The following is a 25,000-nucleotide window of genomic DNA, read 5'->3' on the forward strand; positions in this document are numbered from 1 at the left end:
CGCTAATTAGTAGCTCTGCTTTATGAGGCCACCGAGTCACCGCAGCCTGCGCTGTGTTAAACAATGGAACTGGCTCGCGGCCAGCCATCGTAGATTATCTTTACTTTTGGTGCGACTGCGGCTCCACTTTGACATCGTCTTTGTGAAGTTTTGCAGCTCTTATGGGGATCGTTGGGGCACTATTTCCCCCTTAACTGATTCCATGAGTCTACAGTGTTACATCAACACAGTTTGAAACTAAAACCTGCACCGAGGTTCTGGCTATAAACAAAGCTGTCAGCTTGTTTAGCTTGTTTAGCTACAATAATGGCATCTCCCTCAGGTTGAGTTGTCTGATCGTGGAAATACGGCACCGGCGTGATCGTCCGTCCACCTTTCGCTGCCTCGGGTACAGTCCATGGTGGAGAGATGGATGAGTAGAACAATAAAAATATCTGACAGAAATATTATGCCTTCTGGGAGGGGGTTTTGACGACACAGCAACTTTTATTTTCAGCTCAAAGTCAATTATTCTGTTTTTACCCCGACCACATACTCGATTGTTCATTATATTTTGGACTAAATGGGAACCTTGTGTTGGCACTAACTGAAATAAACACTAATTTACTGCCCCATTAAGTGGTAGAAGCTGTACAGCCAAAATAAGTAGTGATATATGTGTGTATGGTTATGCATACAATCTCCAAAAGTAGATGAGGCCTCTGTGTTGAAGTCCTGAAATGGGAAAATAACAAACACATTAATGAGTAAATAAATAAATGATAAAGCTGGTTTTCTATATTCATGATATCCACCCTGGTTTCAGTAAATGGGCATTTCTATAGGTATTTAGCTCAAAAAGCAAAAAGAGAGCAAAATAAACATCACGTGCCAGCAGGAGATGATGATGATGATGATGATGGCAGAGGGATGTTTGATGTGTGGAAAAGTTTGTCTCCAGTGCTGAACATCAATAAGCAGCCGGCTGCAGTTACCAACACCGACAGAAGAGAAATAAACTGTGGAGATAGAGAGGCATACCGAGAGACGACGGAGGAGGAACAGAAACAAAGACAGGGACTGGAAAAAGAGAGGGAGGAGGAGTGAGGAAGAAGAGGAGGAGAGGGGCAGGAAAAGAGAGACGAGATGAAAGAGAGAAATTAGACGGCGAGATGAGAGAGACATATACACGCAGGAAACCATGAAAACACATCAAATACACGTTGGTTACTTCACAATATTGTATCTGTTTGTTTCCACATGGAAGACAATGATGCCCCTTTTAATTTGTCTCCTGTAATTAGTCAAAATATACTGCAAAGTTCACAAAAGAATTGATTTAGATGCTCATAACTTACCTCCAGTTTGAAGGCCTTTAATTGATTTATTCATGGCAGAAATACAGAACGCAAATACTGCATGGTATTTTACTTTTTGTGTCCGCGCCGCGAGTAACCATCTCTATTCTCTTTTCAACCGCGGACCGGATCCACTCCATCCGTTCTTATCCTTCACAATAAAAGCCTTTGACATATGATATTGATATAGTATTTAGCATGCGTGTGTCCTGATCTTCCCTTTCCTTTCTCTGTTGTATGTAAACAGCTGTTTACAGTATAAACCCTACACAGGTACGTGGCTTTCACTGGGCGACATCCAGCTGGGGAGATCTGGTTTCTACAATCCCCTCCATCGATGACGATGATCAGATGTATTACATGACATTGAAGTTACTAGATTTGGACTTTAGAAGTCCTTATAATTGCACTCATACAGCAGTTTAAAACACAATGAAAAGAAGAGAAGAGTCAGTGGAAAGAAGAAGCAGAGAAAGAGAGAGAGAGAGGGAGAGAGAGAGCGACCGGCTGACAGAAGAAGAAGACACAAGTAAACAGAGTGTGTAATAGCTACAAACACACGGGCAAGAACAAATAAGCAGGAGATTGATAGTCAGATGGAGAATGTCTAGCACTGAGGAAGTGACAGACAGACAGAGAGAGAGAGAGAGAGAGAGAGAGAGAGAGAGAGAGAGAGAGAGAGAGAGAGAGAGAGAGAGAGAAAGAGAGAGAGAGGGGAAATAAATGCCGGCACCAGTTAGTATCAGCGATAGACCAAGCTAAATAAACGGCCACAGGCGTCAAGTGGTGCCGAGTGCTACTGAAGTCTAAGCCACCCACTGCCTGGTGGCCACTTTCAAGTGGTCACTTAAGAGACGATGATGTCACCGGCCGCTCCTTGGCCGCGCTTCCACTGCCCGGCTGCAACTGCTTTAGCTCCTCCAGCTCTGCGAGAGGATTAACGGGCTGATCAACACCAGACTCGCCCAACCAAAAGGATCTAGTAGCACTTTAAAGCGGCTATGTGCAGCGTTCTACCATCAGTAAGTCATTAGTGCCATTTATTTACCATAAACACATGTGGCCAGGCGGGTCGCTCCCTTCTATATTTTGTAATGATTTAGATTTTTCCAAATTTTGTCTTTGTGAGTGAAAAGGCTGGAGATATCCAAGTCTGCTCTTCCCTCTGGAAACGGAGGTACCGGTTACGTAGACCTCCATCGAGACGCATGACGTAACCGTGATAGTTTAGTGACGGTCTGGAGGAAATGAAATGAATCAAACCCGCAACCACAACTGCTGCTGATCAAACTGTCGGTCATGTCACAGTTTTACGACACCGTTTGAGAAGAAAAGACAATTTTCTGGGAAAAAGCAGAGACAGCGTCTGTTCTTTACAAGGTGTTGGACACACTGCTGAGGAGCTGTTGGCTGACAAGAGCATGGCCATGTCCACACACACACACACACACGCACACACACACACACACACACACACGCACACACACATGCACATAAACACATTTATGCCACCTCACTGACAAGGTGCCACTGATCCTGCCAACCCGTGTGTGTGTGTTTGTGCGTGTGTGTGTGTTTGTGTGTGTGTTTGTGTGTGTGTGTGTGCGTGTGTGTGTGTGTTTCTTACACCACAATGTCTCTGCCAGCCACAGACATGTGTGTCAGTGGGTCTGGTAGATTGCACACGGATTCATAGCCAATGAAATCACTTCCGCAAAGTCAGGTTGCATACTCCCAAAACACCCCGATAAACCTGTTAAATAAACCTAATAAATAATAATAACTTTATGAACATAGCACCTTTTAAAACAGAGTTTACGCAGGGCTCTACAGACAAGCAAAGCGTAGTCATACATAACGTCAAAACAGGTGAAAAGAACAATACCATAAAGGAACATAACACAAAATAAAAGTGTTAAAAGCATAAACTTGGGACTTTGAACAGTTTTGTGTTTTATTCTGAAGTATCGGGGTTCTCGTGCCCTCGAGCTCATCATCCAGGTTTGTGTACCGTTCGGTTCTCGTCCCTCACTCCGGCATATTTGGCATTTCTTCCATATTTGCTGTGAGTGAATCAAGCCTGAGTCACACCCACATGTGGCTTCCATTAGACCGTCTCCGTGGTGTTATTATTAAGACAAAACGAACGCACACTCGCGCACAAACACACCGACGCAGACAGCGGAACGTGTGCGCGCACACATCCTGAGGCGTCTGCGGCGCATGTGGTCATCTTGTTTTATGAAAGGTGTCCCGGCGCTGTGGGAGGGGATCGGCTTCATGCGGGACTGTGCTCCAGGAGTCATTTTCTCCCCAGTGAGTAAGCGACACAACATAAGAGTCAACACACGTCATCGTGCAGCCCGCTCACTGTGGACGCCGTTGTGTCAGAACCTCCTCTCCAGCTTCACTTTCCTCCAGTCGGACAGAAGACAAAGACAGTTGCATCGGCCCAGAAGGCCCGTCGGCCCGCCGGTAGAGTCCAGATGCCCGGTCCGCCTAAATGGACCTTTTGATTGTTTTCTTTTTCCCAGATCAATAACGACATGCACAAACTTGTCACAAAAGCAGCTGCGGACTCGTTGTCACCTCACCTTGACTTGAGCTCGCAATCCACTCAATGAAAGCCCCGAAATCAGTCAGCAAAGACGGTCATTGTTTGACGGACGCCAACAGTCAGACAAGCGGACGTCACAACCTCGTGAACACAAAGGATTGTGGGAGGCACGGCGGCGGGAGGAATTCGACATTGTTTGGCTTCTCGACACCACGGAGATGCCAGTGATCCCATGTGGGTGCATCATATGGTGTGTGTGTCTTTCTGCGTGTGCTTGCTTTTGCTCGAACTATTATACGTCACGTGTGATGCGTGCCACAGTGTCACACACACACACACGCACACACACACACACACACCACACAGAGGCATGCTTTGGGGCTCTGATGCCATGCTTTCTTTGGAAAACTTGCCAAGTCTACAGTGGCAGACATCGTGTGTGTGTGTGTTTAATATGTTGTGTGTGTGTGTGTGTGTTTGTGTGCGAGTTCCACTCTCATCATCTAAAACATATCAGTGTGGATAATTACAGGCCTCCGGTTGGCCAGAAACATCTTCTGGAGTCAATTGGAGTGTCTAAGTACCCAATTTAGAAAACGCAACAGCGTGTTTCAGCACAACAGTCATCATCAACGTCATTGTGCGTGATTTTTTTCATCATCACATCCTTTATTTTTTATGGTGCTTTCATGTTCTCTTCCTCTGTCTTTATATTCCCAGTAGGTAGTCTTTTAGGCTAACAGTGCGGGCGGCCCTGACAGAGACTTTCATGAAGTCAAAGTTGACCCTTTAATGTGTCGTAGATGAGACTTACGTTGGGACCTGAATGCACCACGGACCTGGTTCACTGACGCCGGCCATTCGATGCAAACTCATCGTGACAGACAGAAACTACGTTTTGTTGTGATCAACATCATGTGCGTTCTATAAATAGCAGTTGTTGTTTTGTGGAAATGTGGAGCGCCTTCATTATATTTTGACTTTGAACTAAATGCAACTTTATTTCTTTATGAGTCCACACAACCACGGAAACCAACGAACGCTGCATTGTGACTTTTGACTCAACAGCATAAACATGAATGGTTTAAAGAAAATGTCTGACGGTGTCCTTGTTGGAATGCAATTGCAATAATATTGCTCAAAAATGATTCAACATTTTATAACAACCGTGAGGCTGTGAAATAAAATGTAACAATACAACAGAGAAGCGCACAGTACTGCGTTTCTCTAACTTGGAAAGGTGAAGTGAAATGAAGCAAATTGTGATTTAATTAGTCTCCTTTTTAACTGCAACTTTTTACACACACACACACACACACACACACACACACACACACACACACACACACACACACACACATATAGATGTACATATATATATATAATTGTCCTGGTAGTCTGTATGTGCATGCAAGACAAAATGAGGCGGGAGGAGAGAGAGGACTGCAAGATAAATGTCAGAACGAGACGAGGGAAGACAGAGAAACGAGAGTGAGAGTAAGTCAACGATCACCACCAACATAAATCACATCCCGCTCTTCTTTTTCGTCTTCTCCTCTTCCTCCTCTCCTGTGCTCTCCTCTGCTCTTTGTCTCCGCTGACATTTGTTGCCAGAGGGCTGACATCCAGGAGAGGCGCAGGTCACCTCCTACACCGTGTTTGTCCTGACATTTCACAAGATGGAGATCATGTTGGAAAGCATGTGCTTTGCGATAGATCACCCTAAAACAGTCAATATTTGAGGCTGTTATCCAGACGTGTCTGCATCTGAGAAATATTACGTCCTTTTTTTCCTCTCTCTCTCTTCAGTCTTTGGGAAACAACAAGAGGACGGGGACATTTCGGAGAGATCTCTTCAGTTGTCTGCTCCGGATTTTTTGGGGGATAAATTAAGTTCCTTCCAGTCCTAAAAGGTCGACGCTTGGTGTTTAATCACAGCGTCGCCCTCTCCGTGCCGTCTTATTCATAATCTGCTCCGTGTTTCCCTCTCAATTGTAAGTAACACAGAGAAAACGCGCACATGTGCGTGTCTGATGCTAAAATATTGCCACCGCTTTCCTGCTAATGAGCTCCTGACTGTAAAAAGTGTTTCTCTCCCTGCTAAGTACCAGTGAGCATGCGTGACACAGTGAGAGGGGGGACATGCAGATATTAGACAATTGATTGATCTCCATAAATCTGAAAAAGAGAAAGTAGCCATAATCTCGCTGTGGGAACATGGTCATTCTTCTGTTTATTCATCTCCTGTAATGACCAGCAGTGGCCTCAGCCTTGAGCTTCACTGCAAATCAAGCTTTCTGTTTGAAGAGCCGAGATAACAGCGGCAACAAATGCTCACAACGTATCTCTGGCTCCCTACAAAGAAAGACTAAATGCTTCACTTTGAGGTTCAAAATACTTAATGGGCAATAAAAGAAACGTCTCTCTCCCGCTCTGATAATCCCTCTTTCTCTCTAAAGTGTTTCCTCCTCTTTGTACTATTTTAAATGACTTCCTCCGCACGCACGCACACTCTGTAGACACATTACACACACACACACACACACACACTCACACACACATGTACAGACCCTCTATTAATCACAAGTCTAATTCTGGAGGTAAACGTAGTAATAATAGCAGTTTCTTCTAGCCGGCGCGCTGCTGGTAAATGGACCATTCTACCTTTCCGGAAAAGCCAGTGAGATGAAAGACTCCTCAAGGAGCCACGTTAATGAAATCTGCTGAGTGAAAACTGAACTGGGAGGAAGGGCCTTATACCTGGACACACACACACACACACACACACACACACACACACAGCGGAAGCGAGAGGCTTGTAGGTAAGGAGGCATGCAGATGTAAAGACGGCACATACACACAGGTTTCATTGGTCCTGCATGACATGCGTGCACACAGACACACGCACACACACACACATACACACACACACACGCACACACACACACACCTGACTGCAGTGCTGAGGGAGTTCCCTCCTGTCGTCAATGGGTCAGTGAACAGCAGCCATGCAAAGACAAGTACAGACTTCCTGTTCATTTCATTCTGCCCTTGTGTGTGTGTGTGTGTGTGTGTGTGTGTGTGTGTATGTGTGTGTGTGTGTGTGTGTGTGCGTGCGTGCGCGCGCGTGTGTGTGTGTGAGAGAGTGTATGTGGCACTTCTAAGTTAGTTAGCTCGTGCAGACACTCATTAAAGCTTTAAATACATCCCATAATTAGTCTTCAGCCTAGTTGGACTAATCACACCTCTGGCAACCTTTGCTGTGGAAACAGTCACCGTGACAACGCAGTCAACTTTTGGTACCGTTGATGCTTTCTTAAAAATGTGTTTACCTCCCCGAGGAAATCGCCGCTATAGTTTGTGGTGAAAGTCTTTGTGCGGTGAACGGGCGGGGCCGCTCGTAGCGGGCTCGGTGCAGGTGTTCTGTCATCTCCTCTCAGTTCAACGTTTCCGCGCTGAGGTCTGACCTTTTCAGCGAGTCGTCCGGGATTCAGTGTCTTGGTGGATTTCTGCGTGAGATGGCTCTGTCAGGTTTAATTTGTTCTTATTTGACTGAAGGAAAGGTCAGAACCACGACCTTCTCACTCTTCACCCTCTCCTCAGGCTCCTTTATTTGTCAGGTAACTCAGCAGAAACTTTCCGCTGACTCTGCCGATGCGCTTGCCTTTTTCGGGGTTGTCGGACATTGGTCACGGCCAGTGGTCAGCGGGGTGAAACGTCAAGAACAGGCGGCGTTGCAGACGCCGGGGAGGTAACATACGACTCCCATGATGCCTTGCATTCAGCGCTGACCCCAAAAGCCATGAAGTGGCGTCTGCCGGTGTACCTGACGTGGTGAGAAACACAGACGTGTGTGTGTGTGTGTGTGTGTGTGTGTGTGTGTGTGTGTGGGGGTCAAGGCTGTGTTAAGTTGTTTCTGTTGCAGGATTCTGTCTAAGTGCTCTTCCAGACCCATAAGGTTGTTTACCTTTGACATACATGTGCACACACGTGTACACCTGAGACCCTAATAGACTTAACTGCACTGTCAGCTGTGTGTGTGCGTGTGTGTGTGTGTGTGTGTGTGTCGAGGCGGGGGTCGCCGCATGGTTTCTGAACCCTGGACGAAGAGTTGTGCGGTTCTCTGCTACACATCCTTCTCTTCCTTTCTTTCTATATCTATATTTTTTTACCCTAAACATGATTCGCAGTGAGAAATTGGACTGCTTGGTTGCGCAATATTTGCAATCTGGGAGGAAACATACACTGCGTGATCTCTGCGTGTACTTCACAGCAACACACACTATCTAGCAACACGGGGGAGGGTCTGACGGGACAAAGCAACAGCGTTTTAAAGCTGCTGCTCTCTCCATCCTCCCTGTCCTCATCGGCTCCACACAGACCGGCAGGAACTCATTTCTCCTGACATTTGTTTCCAATCTAAAGCGTCATCCTTACTTTTTCCACTCTACAGACTCGCAATAATAGAATTAACCTATGAGCCGCAGTCCACCACAAGAGAATATCCCTCCGTCTGTTTTCTGTCCTCCTCTCTCTGACTCTGCTCCGCACTTCCTCGCTCCTCTGTCGTCTGTCTCTCACGCTCAAAAGCTTTTCATGCCACAGGAAAAGCCCAAATGAAGATACGCTATGTTTCCACCGGGTGCAATGAATCAGACTTTGTGTGTGCCCGTTGTATTTATTGATCAGTGAGCATGAAAGAAACAATATTGCTATTAAACCGAGACCCGGGTTGTGTTGATGCGTGCAGCTTGTCAAAGCAGAATATGCAGAAGGACTTCTCTGTCATAGAGGCTGAACTTTCATCCTCTTTCTCTCTGTTTTTCTCTCTGGCGTTCCCTCTGTGCTTCTCTCTGAGCCTCCAGTATTAACTGTAAAGATCGAGGCTTTGCCGTCTTCCTTTACTTTTATCTTTTTATTTCCGCCTTTTCTTTTTGTCTGCCTCCTTTTCCCCTCTTTGTCCTTGACTTTGGGTTTGGATGAGACGCCACGCGGAGAGGTTACGTCAACGCAACACTGCAGCCGAGCGGGTATCGGTCCAGTTCACTAGAAATGATGTTCCCATACAACAAAACATAACTGTGAACTTCATTTCGAGGGAAACATATTTGTCGCATGGCTTCTCTGTGTTTTGTCTTGATTTGTTTCAGTTTACAACTCTAACTCCATGTTTGAAACGTGTTCAAACCGAGCGTAATCTGGGAGAGAAGACGTCTCCCGCGAAGAGCTAGAATCTGGAGCGCGGCTTAGTTTCAGACACAAAACCACCAACAGTTGCACACTAGATCACTCTCCAACACCCGAAGGTTGCTCAGGAAGCCGCTCCGGCTCGTATCCTGGTGACAATTGTCAAGTGAGTTGCGGCTTCTCTTGCCGCCACCTCAAGCAGAGACCAGTTCCTGCTCCCAAATCTCAAGTCAACTGTCCATCGACATAACAGATGTGCGATCTGCTCCGTGCTGGAAGAGGCTGCGGCACAGAGATATCATCAATTATCCACCGCCAGTCTTTCATGAGGCGACCTCTCTCATTTCTTAGCATTCGTTGTCGCCGCGTGCGTCCGCGTCCGCGTGCGTCCGCGTCCGCGTGCGTCCGCGTTTGCGTTGCAGTCTGTGCGCAATTCTGTTTGTGTGTCTGCATCTGTGTCGTCCGCACGGACTGAACGCAACACAACCCCCCTTCTGTTAGTTTTCTCTCTGGTTTGATCCTGTCGTCAGAGATTAATTTGTCATTTCTTCAAGTCATTTAAAACCGTTAGAGAGGAATAAGCACTTTTCCCTGTGGCTGACCAGTACATTAACAGCACAGCAGGAGCCTCTCAGCCCTCCAGCAGGACACGTCTGCTAAGCTCATTCGCAGGGTCCAGCATTAGCATATGCATGCTGTTGATTAATAAAGCAGAGTAATAAAGCAGACATGGACTAATGTCAAAGCCTGTGGTCCACCTAGGCTTTGTATTTGAAAGCTTTTTGAAATACAACAAACGTTAATTGAAATATTTCCTTGTGCTTTTTTTTTTTCCTTCTTTTGGACCAAGCAGTTCAATCATCTTTGGTGTTTTTTGAAAATATTACGGAGCAGAGAAAGTCGCAGGCGAGTAAGTCTGCTGGCAGTCCATCGTCAATCAGCAGGGTCATTCAGTACAGTATGTGTGGTTTGAGATGCAGGGGGCTGAACTTTGCACAGCGATCAGAAAATAGTCGTATTTGTAAAAGAATCTTGGCCAACGTTTAACAAGGCGTGAAGCAGCCAGACCTCATCTGGTCTCGGTGCTATCAGCAGCTTTTTGGTCTCTGACTGTATCTCTACTGCTTCTCTTGGGTAATCGTTGCACTCTTCAGGATGCTGGAAAACAATGCTTTAATCACTTTGATCTATGTTTTCCTAAACTTCATAAAACTCCATCAGCAGAACTTCAGACTCCACTTGGGACGTACGGAAAGATAAACAATTTCGTTGGCCAGTCTAAGCAGAAATTTGACTTTCCTAAAATATATGGTTCATGTGTTTCACCCCACGTAGGAAGAGGCAGCGGAAGACAACAGAAATACTTTGAACGAAAAAATATCTTTTCTCAGGCAAAGTCATTCAAAGATTACCTCTAAAAATGTCTTCATTATTTTAGATCATGACACTCATTATACATGAGGCAGTTTTTGTGTGTGTGTGTGTGTGTGTGTGTGTGTGTGTGTGTGTGTGTGTGTGTGTGTGTGAGTACTTGTTACCCATTTCTTTTTTGAGAGGGAAGAGGGTTTGATCGGGGCCTAAAATTCAAAAGCCACTGTGGTTGTTTGAGAGGGAGAAACTTTCTGTATGTCTGCTTGCTGATGTGTTTTGTAGAGTTTTCAGTAAGGATCTGTCTCACACCTATGTCCGTGTGTGTGTGTGTGTGTGTGTGTGTGTGTGTGTGTGTGTGTGTGTGTGTGTGTGTGTATGTGTGTGCGCGCTGATGTTCTCAGGATGTTGGTTCTTGAGGAATTGTTTATGTCCAAGAAATGAGGATATCAAAACAAGAAAATAACACAGAGTGTGTATGCACACGTGTGTGTGTGTTTGTGTGTGTGTGTGTGTGTGTGTGTGTGTGTTCTGGCAGCCTCACCACTGGGCCAGATGTAGAGAGTTTTCTATCGGCCCACTCTCTCCCGTCTGTCTCTTTCTTTCTCGCTCGCTCTCCTTTCTCTCTAATCACAGTTTTCCTTTAGCTGTAAATAGGCGGGTTGGGAAATCTATATGCACACACACACGCACACGCACACACACACACACACACACACACACACACATACACACACACACACACACACACACACACACACACACACATACTCTGGCCTGTGCTGTTGGCTTGATGGAGCATTTTTTAACCTCCCACGCTCATGCAGTCTGAAGGCAAAGGAAATGTGCAACACACACACACACACACACACACACACACACACACACACACACACACGCACACATAGAGCACATAGGGCTCATCATACAGCTTGCCCTTGTACTCACCCATGATCAGAGCAAGACACACACTCACACAGACGCAAACCGCATAGAGAGTACAGAGAGGAGCCGATCGCCCACAGCTTCCTCTTTTTACTGTCCGCTAAACTGAAATTACACACACACACACACACACACACACACACACACACACACACACACACACACACCCTCACAACCACACACAACTTTTGTTTGTGATAAAAATGATAATTATGCATCTAACGTTTCATATTCTGCACAGAAGACGAGATGTTACATTCCTATGAAGCAAGGACATTTTGAGGCAAATGCAGCGCCGCTTTCCTTTTGGGAATGCATTAATGATGCAAACATATTCAGACCGCGCTGCAGCAAATCCCCATGTTCAAACAAACGAGGAAAAAAAAAGAAACAAAAAATACTGCTGAACAAATGCAGTGAAGGCAGCGAGAGACGGATGCAGCCGGCAGCCGTACGCAGTGATTTGTTGAAGCTCGAGAGCAGATGAAAGTGAATGAACTGGGGACGTCGTCTTCATGGCTATCTTCCAAATAACTTATGTTAGAAGCATTTAATGACTACAGTGCATTATGTAGTTAAGACCTGCTTCGTATTGCAAACCAAATATGTTGTCTTCCCTTTTGAAGCCGTGCAACAAACACAAAAAAAAACAGCCACAAAGAAGGTTTTCTTCCTGCAGCTCGTGTCTGCAGGGATCCATAAAGCATGAAAACAAATGCACTTTGTTTTGTCAATTTCATCTAAATGGCGTAACAAACGTAATCTTTCCTCTTCAGAAAAAGACCATCAAGCCGGCCTGCTTTTCAGGCTAATGTTAATGTACCTGAGCGTAATGGCACACATGGAGATCTTCGACTCCACTAATCATAATTGCTGCGACTGTTTGGCCTGGCGTTGCTCTGTCAGGCCAGTCTCTGACAGCCAACTGAATTGCATGTCATCGTGCCCGTTTTGCTGCCTCCCCATCCGAGTTAAATGATCAAAGTGATGCAAGTCAACTTTGAAATGTGTTCAGTTGTTTGACTGGTCATCTTTGGCCTCCCTACTCCTGGGAAAAGAAAGCGTCCGAGTGCTCCGGTTCGTCTCCTCCTTCTCGAATCGCTTTATCCTGACATATCCGTGTGTTTACCCGTCTGTCTCTCTGGCCATTGAGACCAGCCCTCCTTAGAAATGTCTCCTTCTGCAGTTTGTTCAAAAGCTTTCAGCCCTTCACACAGAGAGTCCATTTCATTTAGCCTGGAGGGCCTCTGTGTGTGTCTGTGTACACACTCTGGTTTTCATTTGACTCTTCCTTTTCTGTCTTTCACACCCTCCAAACCCACATCCCTCCGTCCACAGATGAGTCTTTGTCACCAGGCCATTCCTCCCCGCTCGTCAGCAACCGAGGAGCTTTGGTCCCACACTCACTGTTGGGTGATTCAAACAATGTCTGACTGTGTGTGTGTGTGTGTGTGTGTGCGTGTGTGTGTGTGTGTGTGATACAGTAAGAAACATTGAACAAGTCAGCGTTAGTTGTGTTCATATGAATTTGTGGACAGGATGTAATTCCATTGGTTTGTGTGTGTGTGTGTGTCTGTGCATCTGCGTGTGTGTGCATGTGTGTGTGTGCGTGTGTGTGATGCAGTAAGAATGTTTTTGGTATGAATTTGCGGACAGGATGTAACTCCATCGGTTTGTGTGTGGTAGTGTGTGTGTGTGTGTGTGTGTGTGTGTGTGTCCATCTTGTCAGTGAACGATTCAGACATTTTAAAATGTTACAATACAATGTTATTGATTGCTTTTCTTGTTCCTCGGAGCTCGTGTGGGTTATATTACTTGCTTTCTACATGAAAATGAATGATTTGGTATTTGGTATTAATATCTTGTTCTTCGTTCTGGCAGCAGGCCTCAACTGGGAGACTTGGTGGACTTTTATGTCCTGACTTGACAAAGCTATTGTGTAATGGATTTCTACTTCTGTCAACCGCACAACGTTTTGTGTTCTTCTCTATTGAACATTGTCTCGAGCTTGTGTCAGAAAAAAGACATTTCATTTGAGTTTTCCATTTATCTGAAGATTTGAGGTCTTTCTAATTTAACATGCATTGTTTTTTTTAAGAGAAACATATATGATGGTGTGTATGTGCTTTTGTCCTGGCTGGCCTCCCTGTGTGTGTGTGTGTTTGTGTGTGTGTGTGTGTGTGTGTGCGTGGCTAGCAGCTGTGTCCGCCCGCCGCCTCACAGTGAATGGCCGTCGTCTCTCAGCTTCTCTACAGACTGACAACAGCACGGCTGCTAAACGACTGGGAAAACTAAGTGGCTCCGTTCGCTGTCATTCTTCTTTTCTCTCGGCCTCCCATTCGCTCCGTCTCTCTGTTTGGTTTCCAGAAGAAGGGCCGCAAGCTGCCACCAGCTCTGTTTGAGTTCCCTCAACCTTTAATGAGCAGCGAGGGAAGCCGCCTTCTTCTTTTCTTCTTCTCTTTCTACAGACCAGCTCCTAATCGTACTCTTTCTGTCCGTCTTCCTCGCTTTCACCTTCTTTCGACCCCCCCCCCCTCCCGTTCATCCCTTTGGTCTTTCCTCCTCTAACTTCTCTCCCGCTCGCTCCATCTCCCGACTTCTCTTCTTCTCCCTTCCGTTTTCTGTCCGCCAGCTGGAAGCCTTGCTGTATTTACCAGCTTAGTTCCCTAATCCCAGTACAAACTACTATCTCTAATGACTTTCTCACTGGCTGCGCTCTGGGTGGTGCCAGAAGAAGAGAGGAGGGAGGGTAGGACATAATAAAGGAAGGAGGGAAGGAAAGAAAGAAAGAAAGCGCTTTCCAGAGCTTGAAGGGGCTTTTACATGTAGTCTCTTCAGTCTTACTTGTTTTCAGTGGAAAAGGAGGTGAAAGAGGAGCTGCCTGGCAGAGGAGTGTGTGTTTCTTTCAGCACACTGCAGGTAGAGGAAGAAGATTGAGAGAGAGCAACAGGTAGTTGGAGCCCAGTCATGCACATCCCACAATTGTGTGTGTGTGTGTGCGTGTGTTTGTGTGTGTGTGTGACCCTGTGACCTCAGGTGCCCTGCAGGTGTGCGCCCCTGCGTAACGGGGAAGAAGAGGGCGAGTGGAGGGGGGGGGGGGGGGGCAGGAATGTTTTATCCACGCGCAAGCACTCACACACAAACTGTGAAATCCTCATCAACTGCATTCCTTGCTGCTTCAGCTGGGGGAGGGAGGAGAGCGGACAAAGACATGGTCTGTAAACGACCCAGAGGAACAGATTTCCTAAAATGTTAGCGGATGGTTTGCTTCAATCTATGATAACACGGTATTTCCCAATTTTCTTTTTTTTTTCTTAATTATTTTACATTGACGAGTCAGCACTTGTAAGGACTCGACTGTGCTGAAACTAATGCACATTGACTAGTTCCTATAATGTGTTGATCCCATCACCTAAGTCTCGTTGCAGCATTAGTCCTCAGACATTAAGACATGAAATATTAACTAGAAAGAGCATTTCCTGCTGAAAATGCGTTGGAATGCAAAAGGCTGAAGCTTATAGCTGAAATATTTGAAGGAAATAGCTGAATATAGCTGAACATAGTGGAATATAGCTTAAATTAGCTAAATATAGCTAAATATATTTGAAAATGAAAGAATAGCTGAATATATGTAAAAACAGCTGAATATATTAATGCAGCTGAAAATTGCGGAATAGATGAATATATAAATAAATAGCAAATCATTACTGAAAATATAGAAAAGGCAAAATACCTGCTGAAAAATGTTACAGTTCAACATCATTTAATTGAACTGTTGAAAATCCTTGTCGTTTAAATGTATCATTGGAAAAGTTGAAAGGAAAACTGCATCATCTAAATCAGAGGTGTCAAACATACGACCCGGCCCGCCACAGTGTCCAGTCCAACAGAAGAAAAAAAAAAGTTGTTTTTTTTAATATTGAAGTCTGCCATAAGTGGGGTTTGAACCACTGACCCTTTACTTCTAAGACGGAGATGCTAACCACTGATCCACAGGCGCAGTTGGTGAGACAGCTGATATTATTGAGTGTCAGCAAAACCATCTGTCAAACCTCAGAACGTGAACGTCAGTGACGCTGTTAATCCTGACGTCTATAACCAAAGTGACCTGCACACACGCGCGCACACACACGAACGTGCACGCGACCATAATAACACGTTAACGCGGCCGTTCGCGCGCACACGGCCGTGCACGCGCGCGGCCGTTGAGGCGCGGGCGCACCCGTTGGCGAGCGTTTACACGCGCGGCCGTTTCACGTTAGTGGGCGTTTACGTGTGCTGCCGTTCACGCGCGAGCACGGCCGTTCATGTGCGCGACCCGTTCGCGTGTGCGGCCGCTTACGTGCCTGCTGCCTGTAGATGCACAGACCAAAGGGCTGCTGCTGGGGACGGACCTGCTCTCCCATTCAGTCGGACCTCAACACGTCTTATCTGTTGGATTCCTATCGACCGCAGTTTACGGCAGAAGACAAGATTTCCAACGTTTTGAGCTATAAATTATGTCCAAAGAGTATACGGTTTGGAGTAGAGAGCAAGTTTAAAATATGTGTATCGCCAAGTGCCCTCGCTCTGGAGTATGACGTCACCGCTGTGAGCTGCCCAACACACAATAATGAGAAAGGCAGAAAAGGTGCGGAAAAACTATAAAACGAAAACGCCGACAGTTAAAACAATATAGGATATATCGAAAAGATGAGTAATACAATAACAGCTAAACGTTTTGTCAACATTTTAAAGGTGGAATGGTGTCTCTAGCTGGAGGCATGACAGAGTCTTTACCTTTTGAAGTTGAAGAGTTGAAAGCGGATTTGAAGATGTTCTTCATTGGAAACCATTCATTTTTTTTTAATAAAAAGCTGAATAATTGTAAAATTTGAGTAAATATGAAAAATGTAAAAGCGTAGATTAATAGCTAAAGGTTTTGTCAACATGTGAAATTTTAAATATTGTCTCAAGCTCAACGTATGAAGAAACTGTAAACGTTTGAAGTTGAAGATGATTTGAAAATTTCCCCATTGGGTCCCATTATAAAAAAAATCATAAAAAGCTTAATAATTCAAAGATTTGAAAAGTCTGAAATATGAAAAGTCTTAGCCATCGTGTCCTTAGGTAACTGAATATTTTTATAATTGAACTTTTTTCTGTAGCTGAAAATATGAAAGAGTTGAAGAGGTCCAAAATACGGATGGAAGAAATAGAATAATAATAAAAAGTTTAATAAAGATTTGAAGAACAATAGTTGGAATGCTTGCAGCATTCCAACTAATAAGTGGCGAACACAGTGAGGTAAAACAGCCAATCAGACAGCAATCAACGGCTGGTGGAAAGAAAGAAATCAAAGGCCTCTTTGGTGATTCCCCCCTCTGTCCACCAGTCTGTTCACTGAGAGTAAACAGGTGTGGACTGTCAATAACTGCTCTGTCTGTTGGAAAAGATCTGTGTGTGTGTGTGTGTGTGTGTGTGTGTGTGTGTGTGTGTTTGCTGACTGATTTGTATTGCAAATGAACGATGGGAAAGCAAGTACAAACATTAGAAATGCACACTTTTTAAAAAACATTTTAAAAGAAAAGAGCAACGATAGAGCGAGAAGGAAGAGTCCTGATCCTCGTACACATGAACACGAGCTGCAGCAGCAGATACAAGCCTCGAGACTTTGTGTTATCTTCCTGGAGGATTACTGTCCCGGGCAGCTGAACACGATCTGATCCCTGTTCTCGCTTCGGCCGTCTCCTCTCTGTGTTTCTGTCTCTCACTGAACTTTTAAGTCCTGAGTGAAGTTAAGTACGTTTTGTTAAATGTGCCCCGGAGTGAGAGATTTACATCTGTGACCTCTCTCTCTCTCTCTCTCTCTCTCTCTCTCTCTCTCTCTCTCTCTCTCTCTCTCTCTCTCTCTCTCTCTCTCCCCCTCCCTCACACGCACACACACATGCATGCCCTCAGACAACAAAAGGTTTCAAAAGAATCCCAGCAATGCCAGTCATGTCACCCTTTACAACCTCTCTCTCTCTCTCTCTCTCTCTCTCTCTCTCTCTCTCTCTCTCTCTCTCTCTCTCTCTGCATGCAAAAGATTGCAGCGTTCCACAGACTGACTTGAATTCGATCGCTGCTCGTGCTGAACTCACATGCTGTACAGTGTATCTAAATGCAGATTTCCTCCATCTTGTAATGTCCCTTTTCTCCCCCCCTCAAGGTTCCACATTTTTCTTTACTCCGTCTCTCTAATTCTTCCCTCGTCCCCGACTCTTGTCGGGCCGGTTTTGATCTCGTTGTTATAGAAATTGACTTGATCACTCTGGAGGAGTTAGGCTGATGAATAACCCATGGCGTGTTTGTGTCTGTGTGCGATCCGTCAGAGAGATGTTAATAATATATGGAATCTGCTCCCTCACTGATTCACATGATGGCTCAGAGAGGCAGGAGGGAGGGAGGGAGGAGAGAGAGAGGGACGAGGAAAAGAAGGACAAGGAAGGGACGGACGCAGAAAGGGAGTGAAACTGAGAGAAGTCAGGAAAAGAAGATGGAATAAGTGACTACAGCAGTTACACTGCTAAAGAAAACTGTGTCACGAAACCAGAAAACCTCATGTGCCATGGAAAATACTTCCTCCATCATATATAAATAACTACACAACACCACTAAGCAGTGCAACGTTTGACATCATTATTGGTGTGTCCGCTCGTGGCCTAAAGGCCGCACTTAAAAGATTACGACGCAGATGTAAATGTAAGTCTGTGTGTCTCAGATGAATATCTAACACAAACACGTGGAGTCGACATCCGGAGTCAAAACTACAATGTGACATTAAAAACAGTGCATTTATTAGAAACATTCTCAAGTCATGTTCTCGTTTATTAAAACAAATTCACCAAAAACATCACCGCAGCAGATCATTTTCTCTTCTCAAAGACTTTAGAGAGAGGTTGTTTGTCGTCTCATTGTTTTCTTGTGCTGCAGACTCTGAATCCTCTTCAGGATGAATGAATAACGACACTGCCAATGTATTGAATTAACACTTCAATTACATTTCAATGCTACATCAGGGAAGAACTATTTAGATTGAGAAAACAAAAGGAGATCAAGATGCATAAAAGACACACTAATGTTCTCTGTCGCTGCTTCTTCACAGACATTCACCTCTGTGCTGAACGTACACTGCATGCAGCATGACGCGGTGGTTTCCATCATAGTCAGATAATCTCCAGTAAAGACTCAGAGCTTCAGGCAGAATACCTCGCTGATGCCAAAAAGCAGTTCACTGTTTTGCATTTCACCTCCTTCAAGTGATGTTTGTTGACGATACACATCCCTAAATGTGCCCATTGTTCCCTGTGGCCTAAGTCAAGTTGTGCGGTTGTGTATTTGTTTGAAGCTTTGTCAGAAACTTTGTCAGTCTCTTGATAGCTTGGCGTGGAAAGACGTTTGCGGAGCTGCATTTTAAAGTGAACCAATCATTCAATCAATCATCTCCTCGGACGACATATCGGATTTCGGATTGTCCAAGCAACATGCAATCATGTGCCGACTCCTTTCCAGCAAGTGGATCCTGGTCTGGTTTGTGGGGGGGACGAAATGTGAACCCTCAGATTCAGAAAGTGAATCTTGACTCAGACACAATCCCCACAAGCCTCTGAGCCGTCCACGTCCTCTTATTCCATTATTCTGCTGGTCTGCAGCTTCATGTCTCACCTAGCCCACAATCCACCTGCATTTGTTCGTCTCCGCAGGCTCTGAGTGCAACACGGCAGCATCGAAAGTGAGAATTTGCACACACACACACACACACACACACACACACACTCACTCACACACTGTCATCTGACCGTCTTTAGTGTAGGTGTTAGTGCATCACCATAGCTTCCCACATTCCACCTTGTATGAGCAAGAAAAGAGTTGTATTTGCTTTCTCCCACTATAGTGTGTGTGTGTGTGTGTGTGTGTGTGTGTCTGTGCGCACACTTGAGCGTGTTGTTTTGTGTGATTGTGTGCGTGCTTGTATGTTTAACTTTCCCGTACTTCGTGACCCCAGAAGGCACTTTGATATAAATCTGTCGGAGAAAAAACGGTCAGAGGATACTTGAGGTTGTGGGAAGCTGTGAATAAGTTTACATACACTATAGAGACAGTGTGTGTGTGTGTGTGTGTGTGTGTGTGTGTGTGTGTGTGTGTGTGTGTGTGTGTGTGTGTGCGTGTGCGTGTGTGTGTGTAAGGTACACACAAATGCAGGATTTCTGAAAGCTGATCGGCTCAGAGGTGAGGAAGTGTATTTCGAGAAAAATAAATTGTGTGTCTGTGTGTGTGTGTGTGTGTGTGTGTGTGTGTGTAGCAGAGGTCAGCCAATCTCTGTCTCTGCATGAGTCCGTGAGTCACTGCTGGGCTTCAGTGAGTCGTGTTGGTCGAGGTTAAAGGCCCATGCTGGTGGATTTAAATTCAGCCTGCGATGTTTGCAAATCACCTTATGAGACCAATAAATTCACTCGAAAAACACACTTGTTTTTGACAGGAACTGCGGTTCGCGTTTCCTTGTGGAAAGACGGAGTATAAACAGTGTGATACTATAGCAGAGGTTACTCCAGGGTTTGTGGATTTTATACAGTAGCAGCAAAATAAAAGCTCCACCCTGATGTGTTAAAACCACAAAGACCGGCCAGGGGTTCATTTAAATAAAGTAATCACGGCTAATTCACAGTCTGAATGCACGCAAACTGCAAATATTCATAATGCCGGAGAGGAGGCCTTTATTGGACAGTTTCTCACTCGCGGTTATGTCCTTTATCCATTCCAGTGATTACACTCGACCACATTACTGTCAGTAGCTGAGTTATTTCCCCATCTCTCTGTCCTGTTCTTACCCATAATTCATTCATTTGTTTCTAACACATCTTCCATTTCTTTCTCTCCATTAGATGTTTTCTTTCCTTTTTCTTCTTCTTTTCTTCGCCTCCTCCCTTGCCCCCCTTCATTTTCACACTCATTTCATTTCCTCGACCCTTATCTCCGTTGCTCACTATATTTGTCTTCACGCAGTGACTGAGGTGCAGGCGGTATAAAACGCTGTGTGCATATAGATAGCTCATTATCTGTAAACTAGCAGTCCGCACACAGAGGTGATGTATAGGAATCAGATAAGTGCATTACTAAATCAGGAGCGCCGGGAGTTAATTTAACTCGGACTGCCTTGCAGATTTGCATCTGTTAGTTGGTTTTTGGGACGGGCTGGAGGAGTTTATACGTCTTCAGGACGAGCTCCTTCACAGCCAGGCCAAGGGAAGGAAACCAAGACGGTCTCGGGAACCGAACCGGTGACCTCCCGGTCGCGAGCTATACGTTCTCTCAAACTAATAAAAGCCGCTACGTCCAACTGCTTTGACAGCAGTGGAAAACGGTATTCAGCTCCCGAAGGGGGCGTCATGGTATGCTTTCCATTATGTTATGTATTCAGAGGTCCACGGCTGACGGACACTCTCAAAAGCAGACAACTCACACAGGGCGAGCAGGAATAGGTGTCAATTTCTCTCACCCGGCCTCCCTTTCTTGCTCCATTCCTCCCTCTCTTCCTATGTCACACACACACATCTTCACATAATTACTGACAGCCCTGTTCCCATTAGATTAGACATGATTTGTGGCACCGCTGGCTGGTGGGCGTGTTTGACATCTACGGGGAAACGCATTTCAGCCGAACTGCTGTGCAAATCGTCGCAGAGAGGGAATCGCTTAAAAGAGGATGAGCCGAGCGTGACTCAGAGTGAAGCCGGGGTTGCGGTGCAAGTTGCAAAGGAAATATTTTCATTGAGGAGAAAATCCTCTGGAAGGGAGTTCACGTCAGAGTCCAATGGAAGTCCGAAGAAATCGAGAATATTTGATGCTCCTTCAACATTCAGCAACAAAACACCATAATAGACGGTGTCGCTTACAACCATGAACTCTGAGAGAGAGAGAGAGAGAGAGAGAGAGAGAGAGAGACAGACCTCCTGGACGAGCAAAAGCGTTCGCGAATGTGGTTTTGGAAGAAAGTAGGAACGCTAATGAAGGTGATAACCTGAGATAATTCATTTTACTGTAATTTAATGAGATCCCATCAACCCACAGTTCAGCCTGTGTCTTCTGTGGAGTGAAGCACAATTCAAGCAGCAATGAAACCTTCTCCTGCCTGCATTTTGTCCATGTCATGATCCCAGTTATATACACAGTTACCTTCCAACCTCAACATACATACTTCAACATGCAGTAATCAGATTACTGTGATCTCAGTGGCTGCGGTGGTTCGTTGCTCCATTGACCAGGTCGCTGCCATCTGGGTGACGTAATGCCACTTCACAAAGAGTTCGTTATTGGAAGCAGCTTTAGTCTTCTGCACTTCCTGATTTAAGAACACACACACACACACACACACACACACACGTCTTAACCTGTGGAAGGCTGCTGTTGGAGTTCGCAGGTTAGATTCATAATTGATTGGCATCCAAAGCTCTGTAATTAAACCAATAATAAATCAGCCTCTCAGTTAATGAGCAGGCCTGAACGTGACAGTTGACACACACACACACACACGCACACGCACGCACACACACACACACACACACACACACACACACACACTAGCAGTTGGGCTCGCCTCTCCCTCAGCGCTGACCTTTCAACTGAGCCGATGTCGACACCAGCGTAGCACCGTGTCACTGCGATGACCCGTCGTTACCGCGACGCCCCCGGCGGTCCGACCAATCGCGCCCCAGGGTGAGATTCCGTTGGCGGGCGGATGTTTGAACCCTTCAGAAAGCAGCCGGCCTCAACTAATCTGTGATTGGTTGATGGGGCCATTGGATCGCCAATGGGGCCGACACGTTGGGTCAGCAGAGCGATCTGTCTTTTGAAACTGCTTTTATCTCTTCCTGGAGGACACGTTGAGTCAGCTCCACCGCCAGGAAGGACAGGAGGTCTCTCTTTAAATTCAAGGCATTATTTTTGACACGTCACACCGTCGGACGTTTATCTGATCCATGTGGTGTCTCCAGAGGAGAAACTGTTGCCAGAGACGTTTTCAAAGCAGCAGTTTGCGAGCTGAAGCCCCTTCACCAGCGTCTACGGATGTGTCTTTCAGTAATTTGCCAAATAATCCATTGAATTACCTCTCAACATTTGGGATTAATGGTCTATATCCTGCAGACACCTTTATCTCAGGTCCATAAAGGGTTTGAAAAGGTGGAAAGGGACGTAAAGGTGGAGTATTTGTCTTCCCCATGTGGTCCTTCAGCAGCGTGTTGTGCCAGAAACTAAAACCCTCTCGTCACGAAGCCCTGCAGTGTTTTTCGTTCTGCTTCCTCGATCCTCATGACAGCTTCGGAAATCCTCTGTCAGGTTATACTCTGCCTGCTGTTGTGAAAACCTGCAATTTCAGTTGAACTACATCAAGATACAGAAACGAACCGGCAATCTTAACAATTGTCAAGTCACATACGATTTAGGCAGTTTCCCGTTCTGCTCTGCTGCTGTAAGACATGAAAGGTTTGCATGTTTCATTTTAACACAGTGCTCAATGCCCTGTCAGCCTAAACAAACATATACAGGAGAGCGTGTGGCGGGAAAAAGAAACGGAAGGAAAAAGCGGTAGCAGCCAGGCTGGGAGGACGGAAAGAGCAGCGATTTAAAATGTATGATGAACAATTTCAGCGCTTCATTCTGCACTATTTCAGAGAGAGACGCGACTGTTGTATTCAAAGCAGCCACTTGTAACTTCATTGTGTTCAACAAGTGGATTAAATACAGGTCTAAAAGACTTAACCTAGCTATGGCAGCACAAAGCCCCCTTAGATTACTGAAAGACACACACACACACACACACACACACACACGCACGCAGGCATGGGCAGACAAAAGCGATTCAGATGGAGGTATTTAAAGGAAGAGGAAATGTCAGTCAGCAGGAGGATTTGGGGACTCTCTCACCAAGATAAAATTCCCCCGCCCCCCCTCCCCCACCCGTAATCACAACTCTTTATCACTCTTTCACATTTTTGTGTCTCTCGTTCTCTCACTTCTTCCCCTATTCTCTTCCCCTCTTCCTCTTACATTTCCTCCGTGTTGGTCGTTCTCTTTTTCTTATCTGCGTTTTCGAAGCTTCCTTTCTCAAACACTATCCCCCATCATGCCTTCCTTCCTCCTCTTCCTCTCCGTTCTGTCACTTCTTTCCTGCCTTTCTCCTCTGCACGGTCTCACTTTTCCTCCTATCCCTCAGCGAGGCCCTGTTGACGTTGGCCCTGCGCTCCTTTTCTTTTGCACGGCTTGTCAGAGGATGACAAATGACTCGGTGTTGGAGCGCTGCGCTCCTTCTCACTTTTCAGAGGCCGAGCAAGCTTAATCGTATCACTCGCTCGCTCTATTTGAAAGGCGAGGTTCAAGCAAACAGTGATGTTTGACATACATGTCATCATCGTCATCCGGATGAAAACGGCAACTTGTTACCTGCTATTGACCCGTATGTGCAGCGCGGCTGTGAGTCAATGGGGATGCATTTGAAAAACATCCAAACTTAGTGAAAAAGACAATGTATTTTTTTGGGAGAATTGTCTGATGATGTCAGTGTCATTTTGCAAGAAACACATTTTAAAAAGAGGACGGAAGCAGTCGGGGTCAAGGTACCTTGTTCTTTGCCCCTTTGAGTTCCCTTTTTACCAAAAGAAACAACCTTGTGCTCCTGCAGGACAACATGAACACCCCTCAAAAACATCCGTGATTATTATCTTGAGCTGATATGCTCCTGACCTTTTCCTGCCTCACTGCCGCTCGCTTGTCATGCCAGGGATTTGGTCAGTGAAACTCTCTCTGGCTTTTCCCTCGTTAAAAGCCACTCTCCAACAGTGGGTCGGCTAAATAAACAAGTAGAATGCAAATGATTCAGTTCTTACCGGCCGTCCTCGACTCCTTTACGCGCTCTCAATTTCCTCCCTTCCTTGCGGCCCTCGCTCCTTCTGTCTTCGTATAATGACAGATGGTTTGACCTCTGACCCCTTTGTGTTGATTCTGCAGGTTTAGGATGGAGGAGAGAGAGAGAGAGAGAGAGAGAGAGAGAGAGAGAGAGAGAGAGAGAGAGAGAGGAAAGAAATTGAGAATAGAAGGGGGAGATGAGGCCAGTTGATAAAAGTGCCTGATGTGGGAGTGACACTCCTTAGTGCTGCAACACACACACACACACACACACACACACACACACACACACACACACACACACACACACACACACACACACACACACACAGAATGACAGGTAGACTTCCATGATGACCAGAGCAGACGTCGCACTGGGAGCTCTGGCCTTACTGGAAAGCTCTCACTTCTGTCATGTTGCTTTCTGGCCTCGTGTCTCGCTCTCTTGTTTTTTCTCGCGCTCTCTCCTTTGTATGTCCTCCTCTCTTTCATTGTTATTCTTGCCTGTCTTTTTTCAACATTTTTTTTTTTTACGGTTTTCCTCTTCTTCCCAACGTGTCCAGGAGAGATGTTGCACCTGGTTGGCTTGTCGTATCGTAGACATGAGGTCACACAGACACATTCACACACACAGTCGACCGGACATCCGAAGGTCATGGTTGTAAGTCTGCGTAATTACATTTTG

The 25,000-nt window shown here is 45.6% G+C and overlaps 1 protein-coding gene and 1 long non-coding RNA gene across 2 annotated transcripts in view; both read left to right on the forward strand.

The window, feature by feature from the left end:
* slit3 (slit homolog 3 (Drosophila)) overlaps nt 1–25,000 on the forward strand; it is a 232,179-nt gene that overhangs the window by 39,048 nt on the left and 168,131 nt on the right. The window lies entirely within an intron of this gene.
* LOC137796225 (uncharacterized) overlaps nt 7,237–25,000 on the forward strand; it is a 23,134-nt gene continuing 5,370 nt past the window's right edge. The window contains exons 1-2 of the long non-coding RNA XR_011078574.1: nt 7,237–7,395; nt 7,515–7,728. This is a non-coding gene — a long non-coding RNA (uncharacterized lncRNA). The remainder of the gene's footprint in view (nt 7,396–7,514; nt 7,729–25,000) is intronic.

This window comes from Clinocottus analis, unplaced genomic scaffold, assembly GCF_023055335.1.
Source record: "Clinocottus analis isolate CAN_PGR_092001 unplaced genomic scaffold, fCliAna1.0.p SCAF_10, whole genome shotgun sequence".
In the NCBI taxonomy this organism is placed as follows: Eukaryota; Metazoa; Chordata; class Actinopteri; order Perciformes; family Cottidae; genus Clinocottus; species Clinocottus analis.